Below are 16,278 nucleotides of genomic sequence, written 5' to 3' on the forward strand. Positions count from 1 at the left end.
GAGGGTAGCAACTGTTTCTGAACCTGCTGGTGTGAGTCTTGAGGCCCCTTCCACCTCCTTCCATTGGCAGCAGCAAGAACAGAGCATGGATCCTTGATGATTGTTAAAATTATTTTAATAGTGGGGAGGATTGTGGGCTGTGTCCACTACTTTTTGCAGGGATTTCTTCTCCGATATATTGGTTTCCCCATATCAGACTGTTATGGAGCTGGTCAGTGCACTTTCCACTACATATCTGTAGAAGTTAGCCAGGGTTTTCAATGTCATACAAGCTCCTGAGGAGTTAAAGGCACTCAGGATCAAGACAAAGATTCAAGATTCAACTTATTATTATAGTAATAAAAGTGTTGTATTACATGAAATTCCCTTTGTCCTGCTGCAAGGCAAATGGATTCGCCCCCGGCAGGAATTGCCTCAAGTGCCTCTTATAGTCAGAGAAAGAGAAGCAAAAGAGAATATCCCCCCCACCCCACCCCGAGTCACCGAGTGTCCATAGATTCCCCTCCTGTGCTTCTGTAACCTCTGCAGCCATAGAATCCAGTCCAAACCTTTGGAAACCCAAGGTCCAGATCCAAACCTCTGACATAGTCAGGGCCCTCGGCACCTCCTCACATCCTGGTTCTGATACCTGGTACTCCTCTGGCCAGTTCAAACCAGTTTTCAGTAGTCTGCAGGCCGGTGCGAGTCTCCCAACAAAGTCTCCCAATGGTAGTCTGCAGCTTCCATGGGTTCATTGCCTTGAGTCTCCAGGAGCGCTTGTCTCTTAGCCAGAGCCATCTCACTGATCCCCTTTGGGGTCACTGTCCCTGCATGTTCAATTGTATATTTGGCAGATAGAGATTCCTAAGGTTACTAATGAAAATTGCCTCAGCTCCTGAAGTGTATCACAAAACTATCCATATGGGCTATAAGCATCTGGTCGGAGTTGCTATCTCAATGGATGACACCATAGTATTGAGCATGATGAGAGAATAAGGAAAGTGCTGGAAGCAACAAGGAAAGCAAACCTGAAGCTGAATAGAGAGAAATTCCAGCTCGAGGTGACAGAATAAACATTTGTAGGAGATATTATTGGCAGTGAGGGCATCAGATCAGATCCCAGAAAAGTGTCCGCCATTGGGAACATGCCAAGGCCCAATGCAAAAGGACGTACAGAGGTTTAATGGAATGGTAGCTATATGGGTAAATTCATATCCAACCTCTCAGAAAAGATGGTTCCATTGAGAAGACTAACAGAAAAAAACATTGAATGGGAGTGGAATCAAGAGCATGAAAAGTCATGGAGCGAACTAAAGAAACTGCTCACAGAGGAACCAGTTCTGAAGTTTTACGACACAGTGAGACCCATCAAGATATCATGAGATGCATCACATAGTGGGCTTGGTGCAGTTCTTCTGCAAAAATATGATGACTGGAAACTCATTGCATATGCATCACGCTCAATGACAGATGCAGAGATGCGATACGCTCAAATTGAAAAGGAACTGCTCAGCATCACATACGCCTGTGAAAAATTTCATCATTTTGTGTCAGGACAAGCAATCAGTGTAGAAACTGACCATAAGCCCTTGATTGCATTGTTCCAAAAGCCGTTAAATGAATGTCCACTTCGAATACAAAGAATGATGATTAGACTACAAAAACTATACACTGAATGAAGCGTACACTCCGGGTAAGCTAATGTACACAGAAGACATGTGATCTAGAGCTGTTGACGTGAGAGAGCCCGCAAACACCAAAATGGATGAAGACGTGAACACCTTCGTGGACATGATCACAAGTGCACTGCCCATATCAGATGCAAAAATAGAGCTCATAAAGTCAGAGACAAACAAAGATGAAACACTGAGACAACTGAGAAAAACATCTTGGAAGGATGGCCCAACATGAAGCAGGACTGCTCACCTGACGTTTCAGAGTACTGGAACTCCAGGGCGGAACTATCAGTGGTTGAAGACATCATCTACAAAGGAAGTAAAATCCTTATCCCAAAGAGTCTGAGAAATGAGATGCTAAAAATGTTCATGGAGGACATCTCGGAATCGAAAAGTGATGTACTGGCCGAGAATCAACAATGATATAACAAATGAAGTGTCGAACTGGACAATATGCTGGAAATATCAAGCAAGCGATCCTGCAGAACCACAGATCCACACCCAGCACCATACAGACCTTATCAGAAGGTAGGCGCTGACCTATTCGAATGTCAAGGGAAGGACTATCTTGTAGTCATAGACTATTACTCCTTGCATCCAGAGGTGTGTAAACTGAACACCACTATTGCAGATGCTGTAGCAACAGGTATGAAAGCCATATTCTACAGACATGGCATGGCAAGTGAGGTCTTAGTAGACAATGGACCCAAGTTTTGCAATTTAATGTTCTGACAAAGAGTGGGACTTTGTGCACACCATGTCAAGTCCTCATTTTCCACAGTCCAATGGTCTAGTGGCAAAATTAGAACAGATGGTGAAAAGACTGATGAACAAGGCAAAGGACAGTGGAGCAGACTTCTACCGGAGCATGCTAGTATGCCGCACAACACCATTCAAGTGTGGTATGTCACCAACAGAACTCCTTATGGGACATAGGCTAAGATCAACCTACCCATTGTAAAACAAAAGAGGGGGAGAAAGTGAGGAAGTGCAAAGAGCAATAGAAGGAAAAGCGAAAGTATTACTTTGACAGAGGAGCAAAAAATCTGACTGGATCTCTACACTGGTAACCAAGTAAGGATAAAAGACAAAACAAACTTATGGATTCAGAAGGGAACTGCCCTTAGTGAAGTCCAACCAAGATCAAACACCATTCAGATAGTTGGAGATGCTGTTTTGCGAAGAAATCGTCGAGACCTTCAAATGGAACCAGTCACAGTAGATGGAAAGACAAATATTGTTAAACAACCTGAATGCACATCTGAGAAGACATTATCTGAGGCAACAACTCAAATTCAAGGACAATCAATCAGGAGATCATCAAGATACGTAAATCCTCCTAAGAGTCTCATTGAGCAAATTTAAAGACTGTTATAGAATGAAGTAGTGCTATCTAATTCACTCTTCAAGTTTTAGTGCATGTAAATGTGAACACACAAAACAAGTTTAAAAAATGTTAACAATCCTGTCACGTGCTTCCAAGTGCCCCCTAACCTCCTTGACAATCAGCACCAACATCTTCCCAACCACTATCAGGCTAACCAGCCTATAATTTTCTTTCTGCTACCTCCCTCCCTTCTTGATAGTTACGATTTTCCAACCCTTTGTTACCACACCAGAATCTATTGATTCCTGAAAGATCATTGCCTGCACAATCTCTACCACTACTTATTTCAGGACCCGAGGGTGCAATCCATCTAGTGCAAGAGACTTATCCACCCTTAGACCATTCAGCTCTTTGAAAACCTTCTCCCCAACTGAACTCACTTCCCTTCCCTGATACCCTTCAACATCCAGCCCACTGCTAGTGTCTTCCAGTGAAGGCTGATGTCAAATACTCATTTAGTTCCTCTGCCATCTCCATGTCTCCCATTATTATTTCTCCAGTGTCATTTTGTTGTGTCTACTCTCACATATCTTTTACTCTTTATATTCTTGAAAAAGCTATTTGTATCCTCTTTGATATTATTAGCTTTCATACTTTCATACTTCACCTTTACCCTCATCAGTTTTTTAGTTATCATCTGCAAGTTTTTAAAAGCTTCGTAATCCTCATCTTCCCGTTAACTTTTGCTTTTTTGTATGCCCCTCTCATAGAACATAGAACATGACAGCACAGTACAGACCTTTAGGCCCTCGATGTGTTGCCTGCCTGTATGTTCCTAACAAAATAAAATGAATCCCTTCCTGCTTCATAACCCTTTATTTTTCTTTCATCCAATATGCTCAACTAAGAGTATCTTAAATGTCCCCAATGTTTCAGCCTCTGCCACCATCCCAAGCAAGGCTTTCCAGGCCCCCACAATGCTCAGTGTAAGAAGCTTACACCTGATGTCTCCCCTAAACTTGCCTCCCTTCACTTTATACATATGTCCTCTGATGTTTGCTATTCCTGTCCTGGGTGTCTACCTTATCTATGCCTCTCAGAATCTTGTGGAAGTACATTAAGTCTCCTCTTTTCATTCTTAGCTCCAGAGAGAAAAGCCCTAGCTCCACAAACCTTGATTCATGACACTTGTTTTCCAATTCAGGCAACATCCTTCCTATAATGTGGTTCCCAGAACTGAACACCAGAGATTTGTAGAGTTGAAGCATAATCTCTCATCTCCTGAACTGAATCCCCCAACTTATGAAGTCAAGCATCCCATAGACCTTCTTAACTATCCTATCAACCTGTGCAGTGACCTTGAAGATTTGGACGCCAAGGTCCCTCTGTTCATCCACACTCTTAAGCAACTGGCCATTAACCCTGGACTCAGCCTTCTGGTGTGACCTTCCAAAATGCCTCACCTCACACTTCGCCTGATTGAACTCCCTCTGCCATTTTTCAATCCATTCTGCCTCTATCCTTTTGTAACCTACGACAACCATCAGAACTATCCACAACTTCTCCAACTTTGTATCATCCGCAAACTTACTGACCCTCCTTCCACCTCTTCATCCAGGCCACAAAAAGCAGGGGATGCCAGTACGATTCCACTCATCTCTATCCTCGAGGCAGAATATTTTCCTTCTACTGCTTCACTTGGCCTTTTGCAGGCAAGTACATTTTGAATCCACACAGCCCGGATTCCATGGATCCCATGCCTCATGACCTTCTGAACAAGTCTCTCATGGTGGATCTTGTCAAATGCCTTATTAAAATCTATATAGATAATATCTACTGCCCTACCTTCAACAATTGCTTTTGTAAACTCCTCAAAGAACTCCATTAAACTCATGAGACACAACCTTCTCCTCACAAAGGGATTCTGACTATCCCTGAGAAGACTGTACTTCTCATAAATCCTGTTCTTAAGAATCCTCTCCAATCATTTGTAAGGCTCACCGGTCTATAATTCCTAGGATTCTCCCTATTATCTTTTATAAACAAGGGGACTACATTTGCCATTCTCCAATTCTCTGGTACCTCCCCTGTGGCTAAGGAGGATGCAAAGATCATAGCTACTGCCTCAGCAGTCTCTTCCCTCACTTCCCATAGCAACCTGGGGAATATCTCATCTTGCCCGGGGGTTTTATCAATCCTAATGCTTTTATGAAGATTCAGTATTTTCTCATTCCTAATCTCAACAGGATCCAGCAGACAAGTTAGTTTTATTCTGACCTTGATCAAGGTCCTTTTCTCTGGTGAATACTCAAGCAAAGAATTAATTAAGGACTTCTCCAACCTGCCCCTCCTCCAGGCACATGTTGCCTCCTTTATCCTTCAGTGGCCCCACCTTCATTCTTGTAATTCTTCACATATGCAGCGAATACCTAATTCACCTTAATCCTATTTGCCAAGGCCTTCTCATGTACCCTTCAAGCTCTCCTAAGACCTTTCATATGTTTCTTCCATGGCTATGATATAATTCTCATGAGCCCTTTCTGTTTTTTTGCTTCCTACTTCCTTTTCACTAGCTCCCTCACCTGTTTTGTCAACCACAGGTCCTTTTTCCTACCATCTTTTTGCTGTCTCAGTGAGACAAACCTATCCAGAATCCCGCACAAGTGATCCCTAAGCATCCTCCATAATACTTATGTACTTTCTCCTGAGAACTGAGTCCTGCACCATCTGTAAGGAGTTTGTATGTTTTACCTGTGTCTGCCTCGGTTTTCCCCAGGGCTCTGGTTTCCTCCCACTGTTCAAAAATGTACTGGGGCTTGTAGGTCAATTGGGTGTAATTGGGCAGCACAGACTCGTGGACCAAAATGGCCTTCAACCGTGCTGTATATCTAAACAAATTTTAAAATTTAACAGGGTGGCCTGATTAGCTTCACAGAGTGTTGCACAGTTAGCCTAGTGGAGGTTGGCATGGTTAGTGTAGCAGTTAAAATGTTCTCTATGCCTCTGTGTAGATTTCCTGCAGCTGTTTCACTTTCTTCCCACCCTTCATAACATGCCGGTATTTTCAGTCAATTGGATGTAATTGCACAGCATTGGATGATGAGCTGAAGGGGCCTGTTATTGTATTGTATGTCTAAATTCAAAATTTAAAACATATATTCTCAGTTTACTCTCCCTAGTTCCTGCCTTATCCCATCTAAATATCCCTTCCCCAGTTGAACACTTTACAATCTTGCTCAAAACTCTGCTGAAGCTCAGGGAGCTGTGGCCACTATCACCGGAATGCTCCCCAATGAGAGATCTATCACCTGACTAGGTTCATTATCCATACTCGATCCAGTGTGGCCTCTTCTTGAGTTGGCTGGTCTACCTACTGTGTCAGGAATTCCTCTTGAACACACCTGACAAATTCTGCTCAATCCTTCCCACTTGCAATCAGGATATTTCGGAAGTTGAAATGTCCTATCACAGCAACCCTGTAATTTCTGTCCTTAATAAAATAAATCCATGTAATTTCTGTACCATTCCAAAACCTGCCTGCTAAACTGTTCCTCTGTGTCCCTGTTGTGTTGGGAAAAGTATCAGGTTCAGTGGGTTCAAAGGAGACGAGTCTGGACACAAGTGTTACAATCACACGTAACTTTAATGAACACACGGGAGACAAACAGGGGAGAACATCAAACAGTACTATGGAAAATAAACCACACGAACTTGCACCCATTACTATCTAACAATTTACACTCACTATGTTACAAAAGTAATAATCCATTATTTATTTACTACACAAGGCCACAGTAATGAATAGAAGGCAGCAGGTGGCTGGATATGATGAAACATGTGATTCTAAACATGATTAAATTAATGAGTGGACTATAATGAAAATGACTGTGGCGAGCCAAAGGATGACATCCTGTTAAGATGTGAGGTGATGAATGATTGGGTACAGAAATGTGATGGTGAGGACTATAATATAAAAAATGACAGTGCCTCATAGCAACAGGTATTTCAGAATCCAGGCTTTGAGTTGACTCAACCTTTACTTGCAAATAAAGTTTTAACTTTTCTGAAGAATTCTCCACGTTTCCTAACTCATTTTTGGACATCAAATTAAAAACCCACAACAGTACTTGATTACTATTTCACTTAAGCAATGATATAGACATTCACATTGGGCTCACACACTTGAGTGCCCACACTACAAACAGGGACATTTAAACACACTTGGTTCCCTGTACCAACAGGGATCCAGTTCTCTGCAAGTATTGATCTATCGCAATATTACAGCTCAGCTTCAGGGTAGGGCACATCTTACCTGCGACACTTCCAGCAATGTCCACAGTAGTGACCTGGCAAAGAGCGAGGTCCAGGGCTTGGACCACGAGGCAGAGAGAAAGAAATGTGCTATGCATTGATGTTTTATACATTTCTGATCTGGGCACCTATCAATAATGACCCTAGGTGATTTAAATTAGGCACGGCACGGTGCGCACTAATGGTTGGCCAGAGTCCAACTTTGATTGACAGGTGATGTGATTTCCGAATAAGTTTCAGATGGGGAGGACATGACTACCCACAATACACACATTCCAGAGAGGCAGGGAAGCCATGTTTTCCTCTCTACTCAATATTCCTGATGGGTATTTGGGTCCTATAGATGACTCCCAATAGAGTGATGGCTTCTTTCTATCCACACCAACTCCATAGATGCTCCCTCTACAGTGCCCACCCTTTCTACTGCCATGATACTATCCCTGACCTGAAACCCTACTCACCACTCTCTCATTCCTCCCATCCTATTCCTATACTATCCTGTATCAGCAAAATTTGTCCTTCCTCCAGCCAAGTCTCTGTAACAGCCAAAACATAGTTATTCCACGTACTGATCCATGCTCTGTTCCTCTTTCTTCCTAATACTCCTAGCATTAAAATAGACACATTTCAAACCTTCCAAATGACTACATTTCTGCTTCCTCCCCTGCCAGTCCCACATCACAAACCCGCAACCCATTGCATCATTTTTTCTATTTTCTGCCCTCACATTCTGATTCCCATTCCTCTGCCAAACTAGTTTAAACCCTCCCCAATAGGTCTAGCAAACCAGTCCACCAGGATATTGGTTCCCCCTCCAGTTCAGGTTCAGCCCATTCTTTTTATACAGGTCAGAAGAGATCTATGATCCAGAAATCTGAATCCCTGCCCCCTCCCCCACCCCCCCCCCCACCCCCATGTCTTAATCTGCCAGAACTTCCTATTCCTACCCTTTCTGGTGCTTGGCACAGGCAGCAATCCTGAGATTACCACCCCTGAGGTCCTGCATTTTAACTTCTTTCCTAACTCCCTATATTCCCTCCTCAGGACATCATCCCTACTCCTGTCTGTGTCTTTGATCCCCACATGGATCATGAAATCTCACTGCTTATGCCCATCTTGAGAATGCTGTGGATTTAATCAGAGACGTCCCTGACCATGACAGAGACATGGTAACATACCATCTGGGAGTCTTGATCTCATTCACAGAAGCTCCTATCTGTTCGCCTAATTCTCGAATCCCCAATCACTATACCTTTCCTCTTCTCCCCCTTCCCTTCTGGGCCAGACTCTGTGTCAGAGATGTGTCCATTATGACTTGTTCCTGGTAGATTTCCCCCCCCCCAACATTATCCAAAACAGTATACTTATTGTTGAAGGGAACGGCCACAGGGTGCTCTGCATTGACTGCCTCTTCCCCTTCCCACTCCTAAAAGTCTTCCAACTATCTTCCTGAAGATCCTGTCTTTCACTGCCTCTGCCTCTTGAATGACCTAGACATAATCCAGCTCCAGATCCAGTTTCCCAACTCAATCTGTCAGGAGCTGCAGTTGGATGCACCTCTTGCAGGTGTAGTTGTCAGGGACAAATGTGCTATCCCAGATTTCCCACATGCTGCACTTGGAGCATCCCACTGCCCTAGTTACTGTTTCCATCACCTATTCTTTGATAATATGCAAAGATCTTACCTGACCTGACCTTACCTGAAAGAAACACATCCTCAGCCTCTGCTTGCTGAAACCTCTCGAGTTGAAGTCTCAGACATGTGCTTCTACATTGGGTCACACTCACACTGGCAGCTTTACACTGGCCACTCCACTTGGGCTTCCCATTTTTCCAATGGAACACTTACTGCTCCCATTGCTTTATAACAGCTTAGAGACTTCTCACTCCACCCCTGGCACACAGTCCCTGATGAGTTTCAAAAGCACACTTGCCATTCCTGCTACTTGCTCCACCATCTATATTCAGTCCAATTCCCAACAAGATCGCTTTTGATTTTATGTTGACTTTGACTTCCCTCGTCAGCCACAGTTGTGAATTTTTTCCATTTGAATATTTCCTCTTTTTTGGTCTGCATTTGTCTTGTTCCTTCCCCATTTGATGCAGAAACTCCATCCATTTCTGCTGTGCTGTCATTCCCACTAATGATGCCTTCCAATCCACTCTGGCCAGTTCCTCTCCCACTGTCAAGCTCTTTGCTCCTCTGAAATTGATGTTGCTCCCATTCCACACTAACTGTGGTCTTCCAAAGAGGAATCCAAGGATCCAGTTGCAGAGGGAGGTGCAGAAGCTCGCAGACTAAGAGGATGATGATAATCAACAAAAAAAGGTATAAGACATTCTGGTTTACCTTGTCTAATCCACTAAAACTGCCATCACATCAATCATTCCGGAGGACTTCACTGAAACCACTCATCACTTATACCCAACCCTGGACGTAACATTCTTCATGTAATGTCATGAGGCCATTTAATGAAAGGAAGAGATTATTCAAGAAAAGCCATTTACCGTTAATGGTAAATTTCATTCCTTTATTGCCAATGCCAATCAAAAATTCTTCTATCCGACAGCTTTATGTAATAATCTTCCACTTACTTTTAAAATGATGTGCAATGTGGTTAGTGCAACACTATTACAGTGACAGAGGACAGGGGTTCGAATATGGCACTGACTGTAAGGAGTTTAGATGTTCTTGTCAAAACACAGGAATGCGATAGGAACTCAGCTGGTCTCGCAGTGTCCATAGGATGTAAAGATATATTACTGACGTTTTGGGACTGAGCCCTTCCTAAAGATCTGTATTAAATGTTGAGGAAAGAAAGAGGGAAGAATGAGTGGGGGAGGAGTACAGGACAACAGACAAAAGATACGAAGAGGAAAGGTGAGAATTGATTTTGACTCTGAAAGAGATAGAGAGAGAGAGAGATGGAACTGGAGGGAAGGAGACAAGGGAATGAAGATGAAGAGGGAGTTTTGAATGGAAATCAGAGATCGACGTTAATCTCACCCAGTTGGAGAGTGCCCAAACAGAATATGAGATGCTGTCCTCCAACTTTTGGGTAGTCTCAGTGTGGTAGTGCATGAACAGAAATGTTAACAAGGGAATGGGATGGGGAATTGGAATGGGTGGCCATTGGGAAATCCCACTATTAGGGCAGACAGGACCAAGGTGCTCAATTAAGTGATCTCACAGTCTACACCCAGTTTCTCCGATATAGAGGAGACCACGAAGGTAACACCGGATGCAGTAGATGTCTCCTGCAGGTTCACAAGTGAAATGTTGCTTCACATGGAAGAACTTTTTGGGGCCATAATGGTGGTGAGGGGGGAGGTGTGGGAGCAAGTGAAGCATCTCCTGAATGATGGATGGAGTGTAGAGAAGATTGACTAGGATATTGCCCGGACTTCAGGAACTGAGTTACAGGAAAAGATTAGGACTTTATTACCTGGAGCGTAGAAGAATGAGATGAAATTTGATAGAGGTGTTTAAAATTATGAGGAGGATAGACAGAGTAAATAAAGGTAGGCTTTTTTCCACTGAGGGTACGTGAGATACAAACCAGTTAACAGGTTAAGAGTGAAAGGGGAAAAGTTTAGGGGGAATGTGAAAGGGAACATCACACAAGCCACTTTCAGGTGGCCAGAATACCCCGATGTAAAGCTGCATATTATACCCGAATGCTGCCTTCGGAAGGCCACCTGAAAGAGCAAAACCTGGCCCCGAGGAGTACTCACCCCAACCCTCCTCGGGGAGGCATATTCTCTGCTTCTCAGCACTCCCCCGAAGCACCTGAAAGCGACTGCTAGGGGGCAGGCTGATGTCAATGTCAGCGACCCAACTCCCCGCACCTGGCAGCGCCCCTCCCCACTGCCTGACAGACCCTCTCCCCACTGCCTGACAGCCCCCCACCTTGCGCCCAACAGCGCCCCTCCCCGTGCCCTGACAGTCCTCCCTTCCCTGCTGCCAGACAGCCCCCCTCCCCACACCCGACAGCCCTCCTCCCCTCACCCGACAGCCCCCTCCCCTCACCCGACAGCCCCCTCCCCATGCCCGACAATCCTCCCTCCACGATAGTCCCTGTCCCCGTGCCTTACAGTCCCCCTCCCCACTGCCTGACAGTATCCCTCCCCACTGCCCTGCCCCCCCCCCCGGAGTGGGACATCAGGGCTGGGGCGACCAGTGTGGGCCACCCCAGCCCTGATGACCCACGTTGGGTGCCCCTGCCCTGACATCCTGTGCCGGATGCCCCTGCCCTGACAGCGGGCGGGACTATGGCCACAATCAACAGGAGTCGGCATTCGCTCATTTCCACAGAACAGTGCCTTCAGTGCTGCCACCTGAATGTTGCTTCGCACACACCCGCAGCTGGCTCCAGAGCCACATTCTCCAAACTATTCCACCTGAAAGTGGCTGCACAAAGAGTAGTGGGAGTGTGGAATGAGCTTCCTGCTGAGGTGGTGAATGTGGGCTCAGTTTTAACATTTAACAAGAATTTGGACAGGTACATGGATGGGAGATGTATGGAGAGCTATGGACTAGGTGCAGATCAGTGGGACTAGACAAAATAAGGTTTGGCATAGAGTAGAAGGGCTGAAGGGGCCTGTTTCTGTGCTGTAGTTTTCTATGGTTCTATTTCCTGTAGTCGTAGGGATAGGTGCCAAGGAGACGATTCATGAGAAGGGAGGAATGGATGACGGAGTCACGGAGGGAGCAGTCTTTCAGAAGGTGGAGAGGGAGGGGAGGAAAGTGCAATATGTGTCTGGTGGCGGGATCGCGTGGTAGGTGGCAGAAATGGTGGTGGAAGGTCAAGTCGTCACCTTTATTTATCGTTCATACTGTGCTCACACGGTAAAGATGAGATATTTCTTCTCCAGGATCATGGAACAGATTTACATAAATATAAGTTCTTTCTTTCTTTGGCTTGGTTTCGCTGACGAAGATTAATGGAGGGGTAAATGTCCACGTCAGCTGCAGGCTCGTTTGTGGCTGACAAGTCCGATGCGGGACAGGCAGACACGGTTGCAGCGGTTGCAAGGGAAAATTGGTTGGTTGGGGTTGGGTGTTGGGTTTTTCCTCCTTTGTCTTTTGTCAGTGAGGTGGGCTCTGCAGTCTTCTTCAAAGGAGGTTGCTGCCCACCGAACTGTGAGACGCCAAGATGCACGGTTTGAGGTGATATCGGCCCACTGGCGGTGGTCAATGTGGCAGGCACCAAGAGATTTCTTTAGGCAGTCCTTGTACCTCTTCTTTGGTGCACCTCTGTCACGGTGCCCAGAGGAGAGCTCGCCATATAACACGATCTTGGGAAGGCAATGGTCCTCCATTCTGGAGACGTGACCCACCCAGCGCAGTTGGATCTTCAGCAGTGTGGATTCAATGCTGTCGGCCTCTGCCATCTCGAGTACTTCGATGTTAGGGATGAAGTTGCTCCAATGAATGTGGAGGATGGAGCGGAGACAACACTGGTGGAAGCGTTCTAGGAGCCGTAGGTGAAGGAGGTAGAGGACCCATGATTCGGAGCCGAACAGGAGTGTGGGTATGACAATGGCTCTGTGTATGCTAATCTTTGTGAGGTTTTTCAGTTGGTTGTTTTTCCAGACTCTTTTGTGTAGTCTTCCAAAGGCGATATTTGCCTTGGTGAGTCTGTTGTCTATCTCGTTGTCGATCCTTGCATCCGATGAAATGGTGCAGCCGAGATAGGTAAACTGGTTGACCGTTTTGAGTTTTGTGTGCCCAATGGAGACGTGCGGGGGGGGGCTGGTAGTCATGGTGGGGAGCTGGCTGATGGAGGACCTCAGTTTTCTTCAGGCTGACTTGCAGGCCAAACATTTTGGCAGTTTCCGCAAAACAGAACGTCAAGCGCTGAAGAGCTGGCTCTGAATGGGCAACTAAAGCGGCATCGTCTGCAAAGAGTAGTTCACGGACAAGTTGCTCTTGTGTCTTGGTGTGAGCTTGCAGGCGCCATCCGTGCAGTTCCTAAACATGGTTATCCAACTGCACGAAAACCAACAAGGTCGGGTCAGATACAGCAATGAGCTCTCTGAACCCTTCTCCATTAACAATGGCGTGAAACAAGGCTGCGTTCTCGCACCAACCCTCTTTTCGATCTTCTTCGACATGATGCTGAAACAAGCCATGAATTACCTCAAAAATTAAGATGCTGTTTTAAATATAAGTTAGAATAGAAGTTAAACACATTAAAATATTAAATATTACACTGTAAAAGTCCACGGTACACTATCTACATATGTTCCGGGAGTTCAGGAGCCTAATGAGTTTGGGGGGAAAAGCTGGTGCCCAAGATGGATGTAAGGGCCTGAGTGCTACCCAATGGCAGAAGGGAGAACAGTTTACGTGAGGCGCGTGTGTGTTATTGGCTTTAGCCTGCATTGAGTGTTGTTGATGTCCTTCATGGTAGGAAGAGAGCCCCGAGGGATCTTTCCCACTGACTTTACTATACTCTGCAGGATCTTGTGGTCTGAGGAGGTACAGCTTCCAAACCAGACAGTGACACAGTTGCACAGGATGCTCTTGGTACATCCTCTGTAGAATGTAGTGAGGATGGAGGGTGGGAGATGAACATTCCTCAGCCTTTGCAGGGCTTTCTTGGCTATGGACCTGGTGTTAATGGACCAGGTGAGATTCTTCACCAGGTGCACACTGAGGAACTTGATACTCTTGATGACCTCAACAGTGGACTGTGTTGAATGTGGAGGCTGGTGGGGTGGCAGATGAGGTCAAGGGGAATTCTGTCCTTGTTGTGCATTGGAGCAGAGGAGGCTAGGGGAAAATGTGTAGGTAATGGAGGATATGCGGGTGAGGGCAGAGTTGATGATGCTAGAGGGAATGCCACATTGTTTGAAGAAGGAGGATATCTTTGATGATCTGGCGGGGAAGACGTTGTCCTGGGTGCAGATGCAACGGAGACGGAGGAACTGAGAGATATTTACAAAGGACAGGTTGCGAGGAGGTCCAGTCGAGGTAGCTGTGGGAGTTTGAGGACTTATAGAAGACGTCTGTTGAGAGCTTGTCTTCCAAGATGGAGACAGAAAGATCAAGAATAGGGAGAGCGTTGCTAGAGGTCGGGATGGAAGTTGGCAGCAAAGTGGATGATGTCAATGAGCTCATCGTGGTTACATGAGACAGCACCAAAGTAGCCATCGATATAGCAGAGGAAGAGTTGATGGGCCTGGGCAATGTAGGTTTATAGCATGGATTGCTCCACAGAGCCAAAAAAAGGCAGACATAGCTGTATTCCATGCGGGTAGGCATGGGGCGTCATCTATGGACATTGCCCCCCAAATGAAGTGCTGTGCCCCCCCATACAGTCATGGCCATCCCTGACCCACTCCATTCCCTCCTGTGTCAGTAGTGTCTAGGTCCATGTTCCTGCCAGCACCCACCCCCCCCCCCCCATCGACAGGACCCTGCCAGCCCCCACCTCCCCACTGACAGGTCCTTGCCAGTACTCCCACCCCCACCATCGTCGGATACCTGCCACCCCCGTCATCCCTGCCAGCAACACCCCACCCTGTTGACAGGTCCCTACCAGAACCACCCCCTCGCTAAACAAGCCCCCTCTGAAATCATTAATGCCCCCCCTCCCCGTAACATACGTTCTGCTGCTGACCCTGTAGCTATGGATACTGCTTTGACTTGGAAGAAGTGGTGAGCCAAAGGAGAGGTTATTCTGGGTGAGGACAAGTTCTCCTCTCCAGGCTTCCTCCAGATGCTCTGGTTTCCTCCCACCCTTCAATACGAACTGGGTTAAATGGTAAATTTGGGCCGGTACGGGCTCGTGGGCCAGAAGGATCTGTTACCATGCTGTATGTCTAAATTTAAAATTCATGAAAGTGGTTAACTATTGCCTACTCAGGAACAATTTGGCTGCCTTTGCTAACAAGAATGAGACCTTGAATAATGTTTCATTATCATGTTGATGAGAAAAAAAATTTTTAATTTAAGAATAAAATACAACAGTGCACTTTGGCATTGGTTTTGTTTAATGTCGTTTCACTTAAAGCAGCATTTTTCAAGAACATATCAACAATGTTAAGTGAGGACCTGCTACCTATTTAGACATGAATTTGATCAAAGGTGGTGGGCAGAATGGAAGAAGCTGCTGTCTGTGTCCACCTGTTATTGGACCTGTCCACTAAGAGTTTGAGGGAACTTGGCCTGAGAGATTTACTCCTTCCTTTTTGATTCTGGGAAGGTTTGATTGAACAATATGGAGAACGTTTATGTGAACCTCGCCCACGCTTCACTTTCTGAAGAGTGAGTGAGGAACAAAGGAGAAGAAATGAGGAGGAAATGGCAGCTGTCGAGGAGGAGTCGGGTTGGAGTCGGTTCCCCCATAGCAAGGATCAGAAAATAGAGGAAAATATATAGACCCTCCCCCTCCCCCCAGTAGAAATCAATAGGAGAGGGATAGAATCGATCACAAAGCTGAGAAAAGGCAAGGAAAGAAGTCAAAATGGGTGAAAGCACGAAGAAATCACCTGGTGGCGGAGAGAAGGAGATCAAGGAGGGGCCGACCCAGAGGCTGGAAATAGTGGCGGCTGCGTCATCATCACCTGAGCAACCCCTCCGCCCGTCAGAAAGAAAAGACACCAGACAAGGTGCGAGAGAGAGAGAGATGGCATAGGGAAAGACCTCACAGGCCGGGAGGAGCAGAGACTCACCCCGTTGGGCAGCTCCAATTGGCAGCCGCGAGCAGGTTGGGTCCAAGGTGTCAGAGAGCGTTCGAGGCGACGGGCTTGGTGGACTCCAGGGGCAATGGGCTGGAGTGAGGGAGAGGAGGTTGAAGAGGAGGAAGAATGAGGGGCCAAAAGAAATACAGCATCTGGAAGTGGAAGTGATAAAGGAGGCAGGGCGCTTGATGCCTTTTGCCACAGAAATATTGGAGGCCATTGGACAAATAGAAAGGACTTTGAGGACTGTGGTGACAAAGCAAGGGGAAAGTAAAGAAAGTCTGGACAGCGTAA

The sequence above is a fragment of the Narcine bancroftii genome, chromosome 9, assembly GCF_036971445.1.
Source record: "Narcine bancroftii isolate sNarBan1 chromosome 9, sNarBan1.hap1, whole genome shotgun sequence".
Lineage (NCBI taxonomy): Eukaryota > Metazoa > Chordata > Chondrichthyes > Torpediniformes > Narcinidae > Narcine > Narcine bancroftii.